This window comes from Lynx rufus, unplaced genomic scaffold (assembly GCF_022079265.1).
Source record: "Lynx rufus isolate CCGP_SWC_20201006 ecotype Redwood Valley unplaced genomic scaffold, mLynRuf1.p SCAF_3, whole genome shotgun sequence".
NCBI lineage: Eukaryota > Metazoa > Chordata > Mammalia > Carnivora > Felidae > Lynx > Lynx rufus.
This window is the reverse complement of record NW_025814845.1, coordinates 75422012-75434880: the sequence shown is the minus strand read 5'-3', so window position 1 is coordinate 75434880 and position 12869 is coordinate 75422012. Positions and strand designations below refer to the sequence as shown.

Below are 12869 nucleotides of genomic sequence, written 5' to 3'. Positions count from 1 at the left end.
GTGTTCAGACACTGGTAAACTGCATCCTAAGTATGGAGGGTTGGAGGGGGATATCCAAGATGAGAATAAAACAAGAGACTTTAGGGGCTTCTGGGTGGCTGTGAGAAGTAGGTGAGATGATTCATTTTCAGAAATACCAAATAAATGTTGTGCTGTCTAGTTAACAATAATTCACAACCTATTGGAAATATGTACAAACTGCCCCCACCCAATGGAGTCCCAAACCCTTAGACACTTCACTTCCTGGTTCTTCCTCTCTCCATTTCAACGGGCTTATTTTCATGGGCTTTGCCAAGAGCATGCGTCAAAGAACTGAAGTCTCTGCATCACCTAAAGGAATGTACTTTTTGCCTTACATGGGCATAGGCAACTTCGGGGTAAGGCTGTAACCTCTGTAGTACTCAGCCAATGAGGAACCAGGGAAGGGACTTGCATGCTAGGAGATAAATTGCCTGCTGTAACTGCTCCACGTGTGGCTGTCCATCAGACAGCTGCTCTTGCAAGAACATTAATTAAAGCCTCGCTTCACTGTGCTTCCAGTCTCCGCATCTCTCCCTTGATTGGGTCAGTGGGCTTATTTCTCACAGTGGTCCAATTGGTTAAGTGTCCCATTTTGGCTCAGGTCATGATCTCATGACTCATAAGTTTGAGCACCGCCCCCCCGCCCCCCCCCCCCAGGCTCCTTGCTAGCAGTGTGGAGCTTGCTTGCTCGTGATCTGTCTCCTCTCTCTGTGTCTCCCCTGCTTGTGATTTTTCTCTCTCAAAAATAAATAAATAAAAACTTAACAACAACAACAACAAAAAAGACCAACAAGAGACTTTAGCTCTAGATCTTTCTTTGCCTCTAATTTTCTCCAAATCAGCTCACTTTCTCTGGAAACAGATGATGAACTTGACATCTGTTCTGATCTCCAGGTTAAACGTTCTGGGAGCCAAGTCAGTGAAACATGAGTCCCTGGAGATCTCTCCAGTACATTGCTAGTTCTGCTTTGTTCTCTAACTATAATTGTGATTTGGAGGTATTGCAATTTGTGAGTAGGCCAAGGAGGGCAGATGCATTCCTACAGGTTGTGGGGAGGAAAAATTATTTTCTTTGAAAAAGAAATTTTTTTTGAGTTTATTTATTTATGTTGAGTGAGTGCACAGAAGGGGCAGAGACAGAGAGAGAGAGACAGAGAGAGAGACAGAGAGAGAGTCCTAAGCAGACTCTGCACTGTCAGTGTGGAGCCTGATGTGGGGCTCGAACTCACAACCGTGAGATCATGACCTGAGCTGAAGCCAAGAGTCAGAAGCTTAACTGACTGGGCCACTCAGGCGCCCCATAATAATTTTATTCTTACCCTTCTAGATTTTTTTTAACTTGTTTTATTTTTTATTTTTTAAAATTTACATCCAAATTAGTTAGCATATAGTGCAAAAATGATTTCAGGAGTAGATTCCTTAGTGTCCCTAAAAATATGGAACGCTTCCCGAATTTGCGTGTCATCCTTGCGCAAGGGCCATGCTAATCTTCTCTATATCATTCCAATTTTAGTATATGTACTGCCGAAGGGAGCACTTACCCTTCTAGATTTTTGCCTGAGACATCCCCTATAATAGAAGACAGATTAACAGGAGAAAAACATAAGAACGTTTAATAACATGTATATCTCCTGTATACATGGGAGATACCCAGGAAAACTGCATTAACTCCCCCAAATGGCACAAGCCACTAACCTAAATAACATCTCCAGCTAAAGATAAAAAGATGTTGTGTTGGGGGGGTTGGGGAGCAGTTATGGTAGGTTGCCGACGAGGAAAAGCACAGGAAACAAAGGTAAGGTTGTTATGCAGATTTAAGTCATTGCCTTCTGCATTGACCAGAGCTTCTGGAGATTTAGAGTCATCCTTCTCTTCCTAGTACAGAAGGGAGAAACCCTTACAAATGGAGATTTCCCTGATAAATGTAAATGTTTCTTACAAAAGGAGAACTTCTATGCAGATTTCAGAGCTTCCCCTGTGTCTGCTGTTTCTTAAAAATAACCAGCTTAAAATAATATACTGAAAGGACATATTTTGGGGTAGTATATTTTGCTCCCCTTCAGTCCCACTTTTGAAACTGTAAAGTTTCACAATCCAGAAGCAAAATTGATAAATTGCTCCATATCTCACTTTACTAGTCTCTCAGTCCTGATAATCAGCTCAGTTAAATAGATGTGTTTCATTTCAGGAGGCAGCGATGATGGGAGTGGGCTTCCAAAATTAGGTCTATGCTGTGCTAGAAATGAGGTATTTAATAAGAGGAATTTCTATGGAAACAAAAGAAAAATAAAGATTGATGGATGGAGCAAATTATAAACCCAATCAGTCCTGACGGCAGCCAGTTAGTATTTCTAGTTATTGGGCTCGATGCATCTTTTGCAATTTGAAATTCTCTAATGATATTGAAGGGGTTCAGGGTAGCACCCCTACCATATGCCACTTTGAGATGAGGATTATTATTATTTTTATTTTTGTTTTAAGTTCATCCATTTATTTTGAGAAAGAGAGAGAGAGTGAGAGAGCAGGAGGGGCAGAGAGAGAGAGAATCCCAAGCAGGCTCCGTACCATCAGCAGGGCCCCAAGCAGGCTCCACACCATCAGCAGGGAGCACGACATAGGCTCGAACCCCCAACATTGAGATCATGACCTGAGTGGAAACCAAGAGTGGACACTTACCCAACTGAGCCATTCAGGCACCCCTGGCATGTGGATTATGTTCAGCTGAAAGCACTTGAGACCCTGCAGGCTAGAGAAACTTTTTGTCCCTCCCTTTGTTAGAATAACAGTTAGTGAGATTCTAACAGGATACTGGAGGCCAGCAAAGAGGAAGTCATGCCAGCTTTCAGGAAAGTCAGAGGACTGTCCTCAAAGCACTCCACAAAAAGCCAGATCAAACCAGATAGGCTCCAGCTTGTTAGTGCCAGGACAGGAAATCCCTGACCAAATAAGGAAGAAGGGGCATGAAACAACTGCTCTTCTTGTCACCCTGTGAAATGCATTCCTTTCCTGTGAAATCCCCGACCTCTGTCCCCTTCTCCTTAGTTCAAGATGACATATATACCTCATTTGCCTGTCTTTGGAATTTCCATGTCTATGTGGATCCCCCAGTCATATGCCTATTAAATTTGATTTTCTTCTGTTAATCTATTTCATGTCAGTTTGATTCTTAGTCTAGCTAGAAGAATCATTGAAGAGGCCAGGAATTCTTGCTCCCTAACAATATCATCAGCTGTTCAGATAAACTTTCTGAGTGGCCCATACAAACCACAACAGGCATGAAGGTTGTCTAGACATCAACTATTGGGGAAAATTCTCTTTTAAGTTTATATCATCAAGTTGTCCACATTCAGGTTGCAGGGCTTTAGGGAAAAGGGCAGTTTTAGCTCGTAGTGATTCCAACTCAAAAAGATGGGAGAAAACTAAAAATATTAGTTTGGAGAGTTGCAGCCTGATACTTGAGGAAAATAGAGTTGAGGATCTGGTCCAGTTTATAGGTAAATAACAACTTCAAAAACAACATGACTAAAATCTAATGTCTACAAAGGTGCAAAAATAATTTCTCTTTATATTCACCCCCGTTTTATCAATCACAACCATGGTAAGACTGATTTGTTTGCAAAATAAGTCTCATCTCATTAAACTTGGCCTAATTATTTACGAAAGTGCAGCAAAAATAGTGACTGACCATATAGCCTCTTTTAAAATTGTTCTGTTGGAACTTTTGATAAGGAATCTCAGATTGAACTTTTAAAAGCCTCAAGCCCAGGAAGCCAACCCAATGACTTGTCATCCAACTTCACCTGTAATACCTATAGATTTGGTTAATTCCTTTCTTGTTTGAGGTCCCTAAAATATTATGAGGTTCCTGAGTTTGCCAGGAAGTGGCCTTTATTAGTCACCTGCTAAGGCTGACAGGAGCCCTATAAAAAGGTAGTAGACCATTTTTCCAAGAGGATTTATTGACTCCATAGTTTCTAATTTTGTGCCATTGCAAGGAGAGCAGAGGGGTGTCTGGTGGCTCAATCAGTTAAGTATCCGACTCTTGATTTCGGCTCAGGTCATGATCTCACAGTTCACAAGTTCAAGCCTGTATTAGCCTCCACGCTGGCAGTGTGGAGCCTGCTTGGGATTCTCTCTCTCCCACTCTCTCTCTGCCCCTCCTCCTCCTCCTCTCTCTCAAAAATAAATAAACTTAAAAAAGATTGCGAAAAAACCAATGAGAACAGACTCTTTTTTTTTTTTTTATTTTTCTTTAAATCCAAGTTAGTTAATATATAGTATAATAATGGTTCCAGGAGAAGAAGAACAGATTCTTATTGAAGATATGGAAATAAGTATATTGCCATTCAGTAAGTTTCTAAATTTTAGAGGGATCAGATAGGGAGAAAAAGTAATTGTTTCATCCTTTTTCATAAAGGTATAGCTTTACCAAATTCGTGTAAGTCATTGGAGCTTAAGTGAAAAAGTGTCCATAAATCTGGAAAATCAAAACATTAAAGAACCTGTAACGTTTCAAATAAAAAGTCATAAAAATTATAACCATCCTTATCAGTTTATTCAATCTCATGTTATTAACTCTGGTTCTGCTTGAATCCAGTTTTCCCATTAGTTCTGGAAATTCTTAGTTCAGTTTTATGAGCTTAAAAGTTATCAGAAACCTCTGTTTGCCAGAGTTTTTCCCATGAATCTCCTTGAAGAGGAAATAAATACTTTTGCAGCAATGCACTTGAAAAGCCTAAGAGTAAAACAATAGCTGTAAATGGCAAAAGACTTAAAAATGGCCATGATTAAAGATCTGATGAGAGTTCATGAAAATGCAATTGACAAGGAGCTTTGGTTATTTTTCTGACAAAAACATTTTGAGATAATAATAACTGGAGACTCCTGGGTGGCTCAGTCGGTTAAGTGTCCAACTTTGGCTCAGGTCATGATCTCATGGTTCGTGAGTTTAAGTCCCACATCAGATTCTGTGCTGACAGTGCAGAGCCTGCTTGGGAGTCTCCCTCTCTTTCTCTCTCCTTCTCCCCTCCCCTCTCGTTCTTTTTCTATCTCTCTTTCTCAGAATAAATAAATGATCTTTAATTGGAATTATGACTGATAACATTATCCTAGGACATATCAGATTTCTAGGAATTTCATACAATTTCTGGAACACTTCTATACAAGTTACAAATGCAACATGAAGAAAGCTTAGTATTACTTTTTATTTGACAATGCTTCTCATGTAATTTAACATATAAAATAAGTCTAATTAGTTGAGTATCTGTCTTTTATAAGGAGAGAACAAATCTTTTGAGATGTTCCGAGGACCCTCTAAAAATCTCCAAAGTTAACTTCAGGTCAAAAAGACTTCATTTAGAATTGATTTTGGGAAATGTGTCAAAAATATTAAAAGGTTGGACGCTTGACTAAATAGGATGAGAGATCATTATGAAACAATAGTCAATTATCCATTTAACCAAAGCAACACAAATTTTAAAGGCAAATACAGAAGGTTATATAACTGTGAGCAAACTTACCTTTTATAATACTGAGAAGACTCAGTTTTTTAAAGTAATCAAAGACCTGAGTAAGACAACATGAAGCACAAAAAATTATTTTGGTAAGACACAAAACCTTTGCTTTCTAGGTAAATTATTTAAAAGATAAACACTTCACAATCTCTTATTATCAAAAGGAGACCAATAGTCTAAGAAAACATTTTCCTTTTAACAGATGGAAGAATATTAAGTTCTGTTTTACATAAGTACATTATTGATACTAAGATTTATTTTTACAACCCTGATAATAACAATTAAATTTTATCCAGTTTAATTACACAAGATAAAATTTTCTCTTTTTTTCCCGTCTCCCTCCCTGTCTTTCTATACTATTATGTCCTTTGTTTTCCTCTTTCCCATTCTGAAATGACTAGTTTTATTTTGGGACAAATTTACTTTCTTTTCCCTTAAAGAAAATGCATCATCATACTGTAAAAATTAGTAATGGAAAACCCCAAAACATATCTTACTTTCTTTGCATACAAAGTGGTTTCCTTTTCTTCTAGTCATTTTAATTACATATATTCATTCAAATTCTTTTTTTTTTAATGTTTTATGTACTTTTGAGAGAGAAAGCATGAGTAGGGGAGGGGCAGAGAAAGAGGGGGACAGAGGATCCAAAGTGGACTGTGCGCTGACAGCAGAGAGCTTGATGTGGGGCTCGAACTAATGAGCTGTGAGATCATGACCTGTGCCAAAACTGGACACTGAACCAACTGAGCCACCCAGGTGCCTCTTAATTCAAATACTTAACCTTTAGAAACTTTAATTTCTAGTGAAAACTAAGAATTAAGCAATTATGAATTGTCACACTAGCATTTTATACATTGGTGAATTTATGAATGTGTCATAATTTCCAGAAACACACTTTTTTTATAGTACAATCTTCCAAATTGGCACAAGATGTGTTTACTAACAGACCCAAATTTATCTCTAGTTTCTCTGTAATAGGAAGTCAAAAGTATGATCTATGTTTAGTAATTAATGGTCAATATTTTATCTTATTTGGAAATGATCTAGATATTTGATAAAATTCCATGATTTAATTTTAATTAGCAAAAACTCATAAGGTTTTGAGTTACGAAGAAGATTTAGGAAACTCTTTTTAGGCAGACATACCAAAAAACATAGTTATTGCTGAAAAGTTTTCCTAAAAATTCTTATTACATACATCTTACATACATCTAAATACATACACTTACATACATCTAAATTTATATCTATCTAAGTCACTTGCTCCCAGGGGTGCCTGGGTGGCTCAGTCAGTTAAGCACCTGACCCTTGATTTCGGCTCAGGTCATGATCTCATTGTTTGTATAATCGAGCCCCACATTGGGCTCTAAGCTCACAGCGTGGACCCTGCTTGGGATTCTCTCTCTCTCCTGGTCTCTCTGCCCCTCCCATGCTCATGCTCCCTTTCACTCCCTCTCAAAATAAATAAATAAACATTAGAAAAAATCACTTGCTCCCAATATTTGTGTTTACACTATTCATAAAACTTCATGGAACATTAGACAATGTCAGCCGTCATCCCAAGCTATTTGTTTCTGCTGATAAATTTTGTAACAAAGATAACATGAGTTTATTTGATCAATAAACTCAGGTAGAATAAAAGTTGCATGTCATGGGGTACCTGGGTGGCTCAGTCGGTTAAACGTCTGACTTTGGCTCAGGTCATGATCTCAAGGATCATGAGTTCTAGCCCCATGTCGGGCTCTGTGCTGACAGCTCCAAGCCTGGAGTCTGCTTCAGATTCTGTGTCCCTCTCACTCTGCCCCTCCCTTGCTCGTGCTCTGTCTCTCTCCCTCTCTCAAGAATGAATAAAATATTAGGGGCGCCTGGGTGGCGCAGTCGGTTAAGCGTCCGACTTCAGCCAGGTCACGATCTCGCGGTCCGTGAGTTTGAGCCCGCGTCAGGCTCTGGGCTGATGGCTCAGAGCCTGGAGCCTGTTTCCGATTCTGTGTCTCCCTCTCTCTCTGCCCCTCCCCCGTTCATGCTCTGTCTCTCTCTGTCCCAAAAATAAATAAACGTTGAAAAAAAAAATTAAAAAAAAAAAAAAAGAATGAATAAAATATTAAAAAAAAATTTTTAAAAGTTGCATGTCTGCATTATATTAAATGTAATTTTGAAGGCATGCCTATTTCAATTAAACCAGAAAAATTAAATTAACTTTTTATTTAGCAAAGATTATCTCAGATCACATGAACTTGAAAAACATTTTATTTAGCAAAGATTATCTCGGCTCACATGAACTTGAAAAACATTTGAGTTAGTTTCTCTATTTCTGGTAGTTTAGAAATACTTAACTCATATAAATGCTTATTTTAAGCCAGGTAAATAGAGCTTTTTTGCAAATTCATTTTGGCAATACCATTGGATGTAGAAAAATATCACATATCTAGAACACATAAGCATACAGGTAGATACAGAGACATTACGGCTATTGTTCTAAAATTTTAGCCATGTGTCAGTTACAGTAAATAATACAAACTTCACTATTTATTTATTTATTTGTTTATTTATTTATTTATTTATATTTTAGAGAGCACAAGTTGGGGAGAAGGGCAGAGGGAGAGAGAGAGAAAGAAGTTGGCTCCATGCTTAGCGGGGAGCCGAAGGCAGGGCTTTATGCAGGGCTTGATGAGGCTCTTGATCATAGCTATGACCCTGGGATCATGACCTGAGCCAAAATCAAGAGTGGATCACTGAACCAACTGAGCTACCCAGGTGCCCCAAACCTTGCTACTTTGGTAAAGACTGTTGGATCCAAATTTTGTTTTGGTAGTTGGAATAAGGTAAGTTCACCTGCTCAAATGGCTGAAGCATTATGCTACTATTTATGGAGAATACATTTTTTTATTCACCAAATTTCCAAATACAGTAAAACCTTGGATTGTGAGTAACTTCTGCAAGTGTTCCACAAGGCGAACAAACATTTCTAATAAATTTTAACTTGATAAACAAGCAATGTCTTGCAATACGAATAGTATGTTACGCTGAATGTCACATGATCACAACTGAGCCAATGGTTCTCCTCTCTCTCTCTCTCTCTCTGTGGGATTCTGGGTGATGGTCTCCCATGCTCTGATGTTTGATCTCAGGCCTTGGTGTTTGGCAGAAATCAGTGATTTTTCAGAACATTGAAAGGTGCCCACAACTTTCACTAGTGTGGCACTAGTGTGTTTTTGTTGCTTCAAAGCACTTATGGACAGTCCTTTGCTTTTCCATACAAGAGTAAACTTAGGAATGTTTTGGTTCATTCTAGGTCATTGGATAGGTTCCTTGTTAAAGTTGCACCAAAAGAAAAAGATTCCATTGAGCCAATAGACAGTAGTTTTACCTTTAGTGATAGTAAAAGTCATCCTACACAATAATCCTCCTCTCTCTTGTCTCCCTCACACCAGCCATGAAGGTTTTCAAAGGTAAATGTAGGTTAATTTTTTTTCTGTATATTTTATATATTCTTTATTATTTTGTGTTATGTTACAGTATTGTAACATACAAGTGCTTTGGATTACAAGCATGTTTCTGGAATGAATTATGCTCTCAAACCAAGGTTTTACTGTAGTTCTTTGGATGGCTCTTAAGTCGTAGAAATTATGGGGTAAAAAATTTACATCACAAAGACACATAAAAAGTACCCAAGTTTTCTCCAAGAAAATTTAGGGTATATTTGCCTATATCAGAGGTCTAGAGTAAGTACTATGTAAATTTTTCTTTTTCTTTTTTCTTAAGTGCAATGTTCTGACCTTTTACAATATTTTCAAACATTTTGAGATGAATAGGAAAGGCTTGAGGATTGAAAAGAATAGTTGAACTTAGAATTGTTTCTAGAACCAAAGTTCTAGTTTGGTAGAGATTTGCAAGACAAAGACCGTTGTATTCAATTCCCCAAAGAACTAGATTGTAACCTGAAATATCAAAAGGCTGACCCACCCATTTTACTAAATTTACTTCTATATATCATGGAGATTTCCAACTAAGATGAAAATCAAAAGATTTCTACATTCTAGAGCTTTGGGGGTTTAATGCTGTATGCTTTTAAAGAAAATCTATCTGAAGCATTTAACAAAAGCCATCTTACTGAGTGATTCAACCTTGGGCCAGTTCACCTTAAAGGGGAAAACATTGACCTCTAGGTAATCCCTTTCCTGATAATGTGTAGGAGGGCCTGGGAGAAATTGTAGATATCCATTTTCTATGTGAGAAGGGTTTTCCCCAGGGGACCATCTGGCATGTCTCAGAACTATAGTATAACCATGGGAGAGAAGAACTCCTTAGCAGCCAGTTAAGATCCCTGGGACTGAGGTTGTGAATGTCTACTGATTTTTTTTTTTTTTTTTTTTTTTTGTCTATTGATCTTTTTAAGGAATTCTCTAAGGCTAGCCACCATACTTCTCCAGACACAGGCCTGCCAATCTGGAACACCAAAGGGGTGCTACTAGTATGGGACTATTCCAGCACTAAGGAGACAATGAATGTTGAGATGACAAAGGCCCATTATGTACTGGCACCCATTATGACAAACTCTCCTGAGAGCTGGCACAGTTGAACAAAAAGGATGCTGCTTCTTAGATCCACAGCCTGTTCAGCTGTCTGCTAGATGCATGCTAGTACATGCATCCTCCAGCTGGCAGAGACCAGAGATAATATTCTCAGTGGTTACACACCCAAGCTCTCGACATAGAACAAGATGAGAGAAAAACCTAATTAGATCTATGGTTATCCTCCTTATGACAATGCAAAAAACAGAGACAAAAAACAATGACCATCTCTGGGAAGAAAAGGATCAAAAGAAAACAAGAGTGCTCGTGACAAATTTTTACCAAAGTTGCTATCCCAAAGATAAATATAAATATTTGCTCCTGCTAACCTAAATTTGGAAAGGAAGGGTTAAGAAACTTTACCTTCCTCTGTCAACAAGATCGATCCTGGAGAGATGACTTTGGTAAGAATTCTTACCGGGATCCTATCTGTAGGCTCCAGAAAGAGTATGGTGTCTCAGAAAGTTTCTTCGTGGTTGTGAAACTGTGGGAAAGGAAAAAATAATTTTCCCTTTGCCCTTCTAGATTCTTGGCTGGGACATCCCTGTAATAAAAGCAGATTAATACAACAAAACAAAACAAAGTTTAATAACATGTATATCTCCTGCATATACAGGAGATACCTAGGAAAACTGAGTAACTTCCCCCTGATGGCACAAGCCACTACCCTAAATAACATCTCCAGCTAAAGACAAAAAGAAGATGTTGGGGGGGGGGGGTGGCGGGGGGGGAAGGGAGGAGTCCAGTTATTGGAGGTGATCAGAAAAAGCACAGTAAACAAGGGTAAGCTTGTTATGCAGATTTAAGTCATTGCCTTCTGCACTGATAAGTTTCTGGAGATTTGGAGTCATCCTTTTCTTCCTGGTAGGGAGAGGAAATGTTTCATTTCTCAGGGGTAGATAGTTGGAAGTAGAAATGCAAGATGGTAGGGTAAGTTTGTGTTTAATTTTTAAAAATGTTTATTTATTTATTTTGAAATAGAGAAAGAGAGAGAAAGAGGCAGAGAGAGAGGGAGAGAGAGAGAATCTCAAGTGGGCTCCCTACTATCAGTGCAGAGCCCAATGAAGAGCTCTGTCTCAAGAACCATGAGATCATGACTTGAGCTGAAATCAGGAGTCAGACACTTACCCAACTGAGCCACCCATGTGCCCCTATGTTTAATTTTTAAAGAAATGTCTAAACTATCTTTCCAAGTGGCTGCTTGAGATTTCTACTCTAATATAGGATAGGAGTCCTTTATCAGATATATGATTTATGAATATTTTCTCTCACTTTTTGGTTTGTTTTGTAACTTTCCAGGTGGAGTCTTTTGAACTGAAACATTTTAAAATTTGATATTCAATTTATTTTTTTACTGATTATACTTTTCATGTTTTATCTAAGAAATCTTTCCCTAACCCAAAGTCAGGAAAATTTTCTCATAATTTTTTTTTTTTTAATTTTTTAATTTTTTTTATATATGAAATTTATTGACAAATTGGTTTCCATACAACACCCAGTGCTCATCCCAAAAGGTGCCCTCCTCAATACCCATCACCCACCCTACCCTCCCTCCCACCCCCCATCAACCCTCAGTTTGTTCTCAGTTTTTAACAGTCTCTTATGCTTTGGCTCTCTCCCACTCTAACGTCCTTTTTTTTTTTTTTTTTTTTCCTTCCCCTCCCCCATGGGTTCCTGTTAAGTTTCTCAGGATCCACATAAGAGTGAAACCATATGGTATCTGTCTTTCTCTGTATGGCTTATTTCACTTAGCATCACACTCTCCAGTTCCATCCACGTTGCTACAAAAGGCCATATTTCATTTTTTCTCATTGCCACGTAGTATTCCATTGTGTATATAAACCACAATTTCTTTATCCATTCATCAGTTGATGGACATTTAGGCTCTTTCCATAATTTGGCTATTGTTGAGAGTGCTGCTATGAACATTGGGGTACAAGTGCCCCTATGCATCAGTACTCCTGTATCCCTTGGGTAAATTCCTAGCAGTGCTATTGCTGGGTCATAGGGTAGGTCTATTTTTATTTTTCTGAGGAACCTCCACACTGCTTTCCAGAGCGGCTGCACCAATTTGCATTCCCACCAACAGTGCAAGAGGGTTCCCGTTTCTCCACATCCTCTCCAGCATCTATAGTCTCCTGATTTGTTCATTTTGGCCACTCTGACTGGCGTGAGGTGATACCTGAGTGTGGTTTTGATTTGTATTTCCCTGATAAGGAGCGACGCTGAACATCTTTTCATGTGCCTGTTGGCCATCTGGATGTCTTCTTTAGAGAAGTGTCTATTCATGTTTTCTGCCCATTTCTTCACTGGGTTATTTGTTTTTCGGGTGTGGAGTTTGGTGAGCTCTTTATAGATTTTAGATACTAGCCCTTTGTCCGATATGTCATTTGCAAATATCTTTTCCCATTCCGTTGGTTGCCTTTTAGTTTTGTTGGTTGTTTCCTTTGCTGTGCAGAAGCTTTTTATCTTCATAAGGTCCCAGTAATTCACTTTTGCTTTTAATTCCCTTGCCTTTGGGGATGTGTCGAGTAAGAGATTGCTACGGCTGAGGTCAGAGAGGTCTTTTCCTGCTTTCTCCTCTAAGGTTTTGATGGTTTCCTGTCTCACATTCAGGTCCTTTATCCATTTTGAGTTTATTTTTGTAAATGGTGTGAGAAAGTGGTCTAGTTTCAACCTTCTGCATGTTGCTGTCCAGTTCTCCCAGCACCATTTGTTAAAGAGGCTGTCTTTTTTCCATTGGATGTTCTTTCCTGCTTTGTCA

At 38.5% G+C, this 12869-nt stretch overlaps 1 non-coding gene across 1 annotated transcript; it reads right to left on the bottom strand.

Annotated features, from left to right (window-relative positions):
• Positions 1–1451: 1451 nt before the first annotated feature.
• On the bottom strand, positions 1452–1558 carry LOC124521366 (U6 spliceosomal RNA). The gene has a single exon (XR_006964465.1). It is a non-coding gene; the product is annotated as a U6 spliceosomal RNA (small nuclear RNA).
• Positions 1559–12869: the final 11311 nt, after the last annotated feature.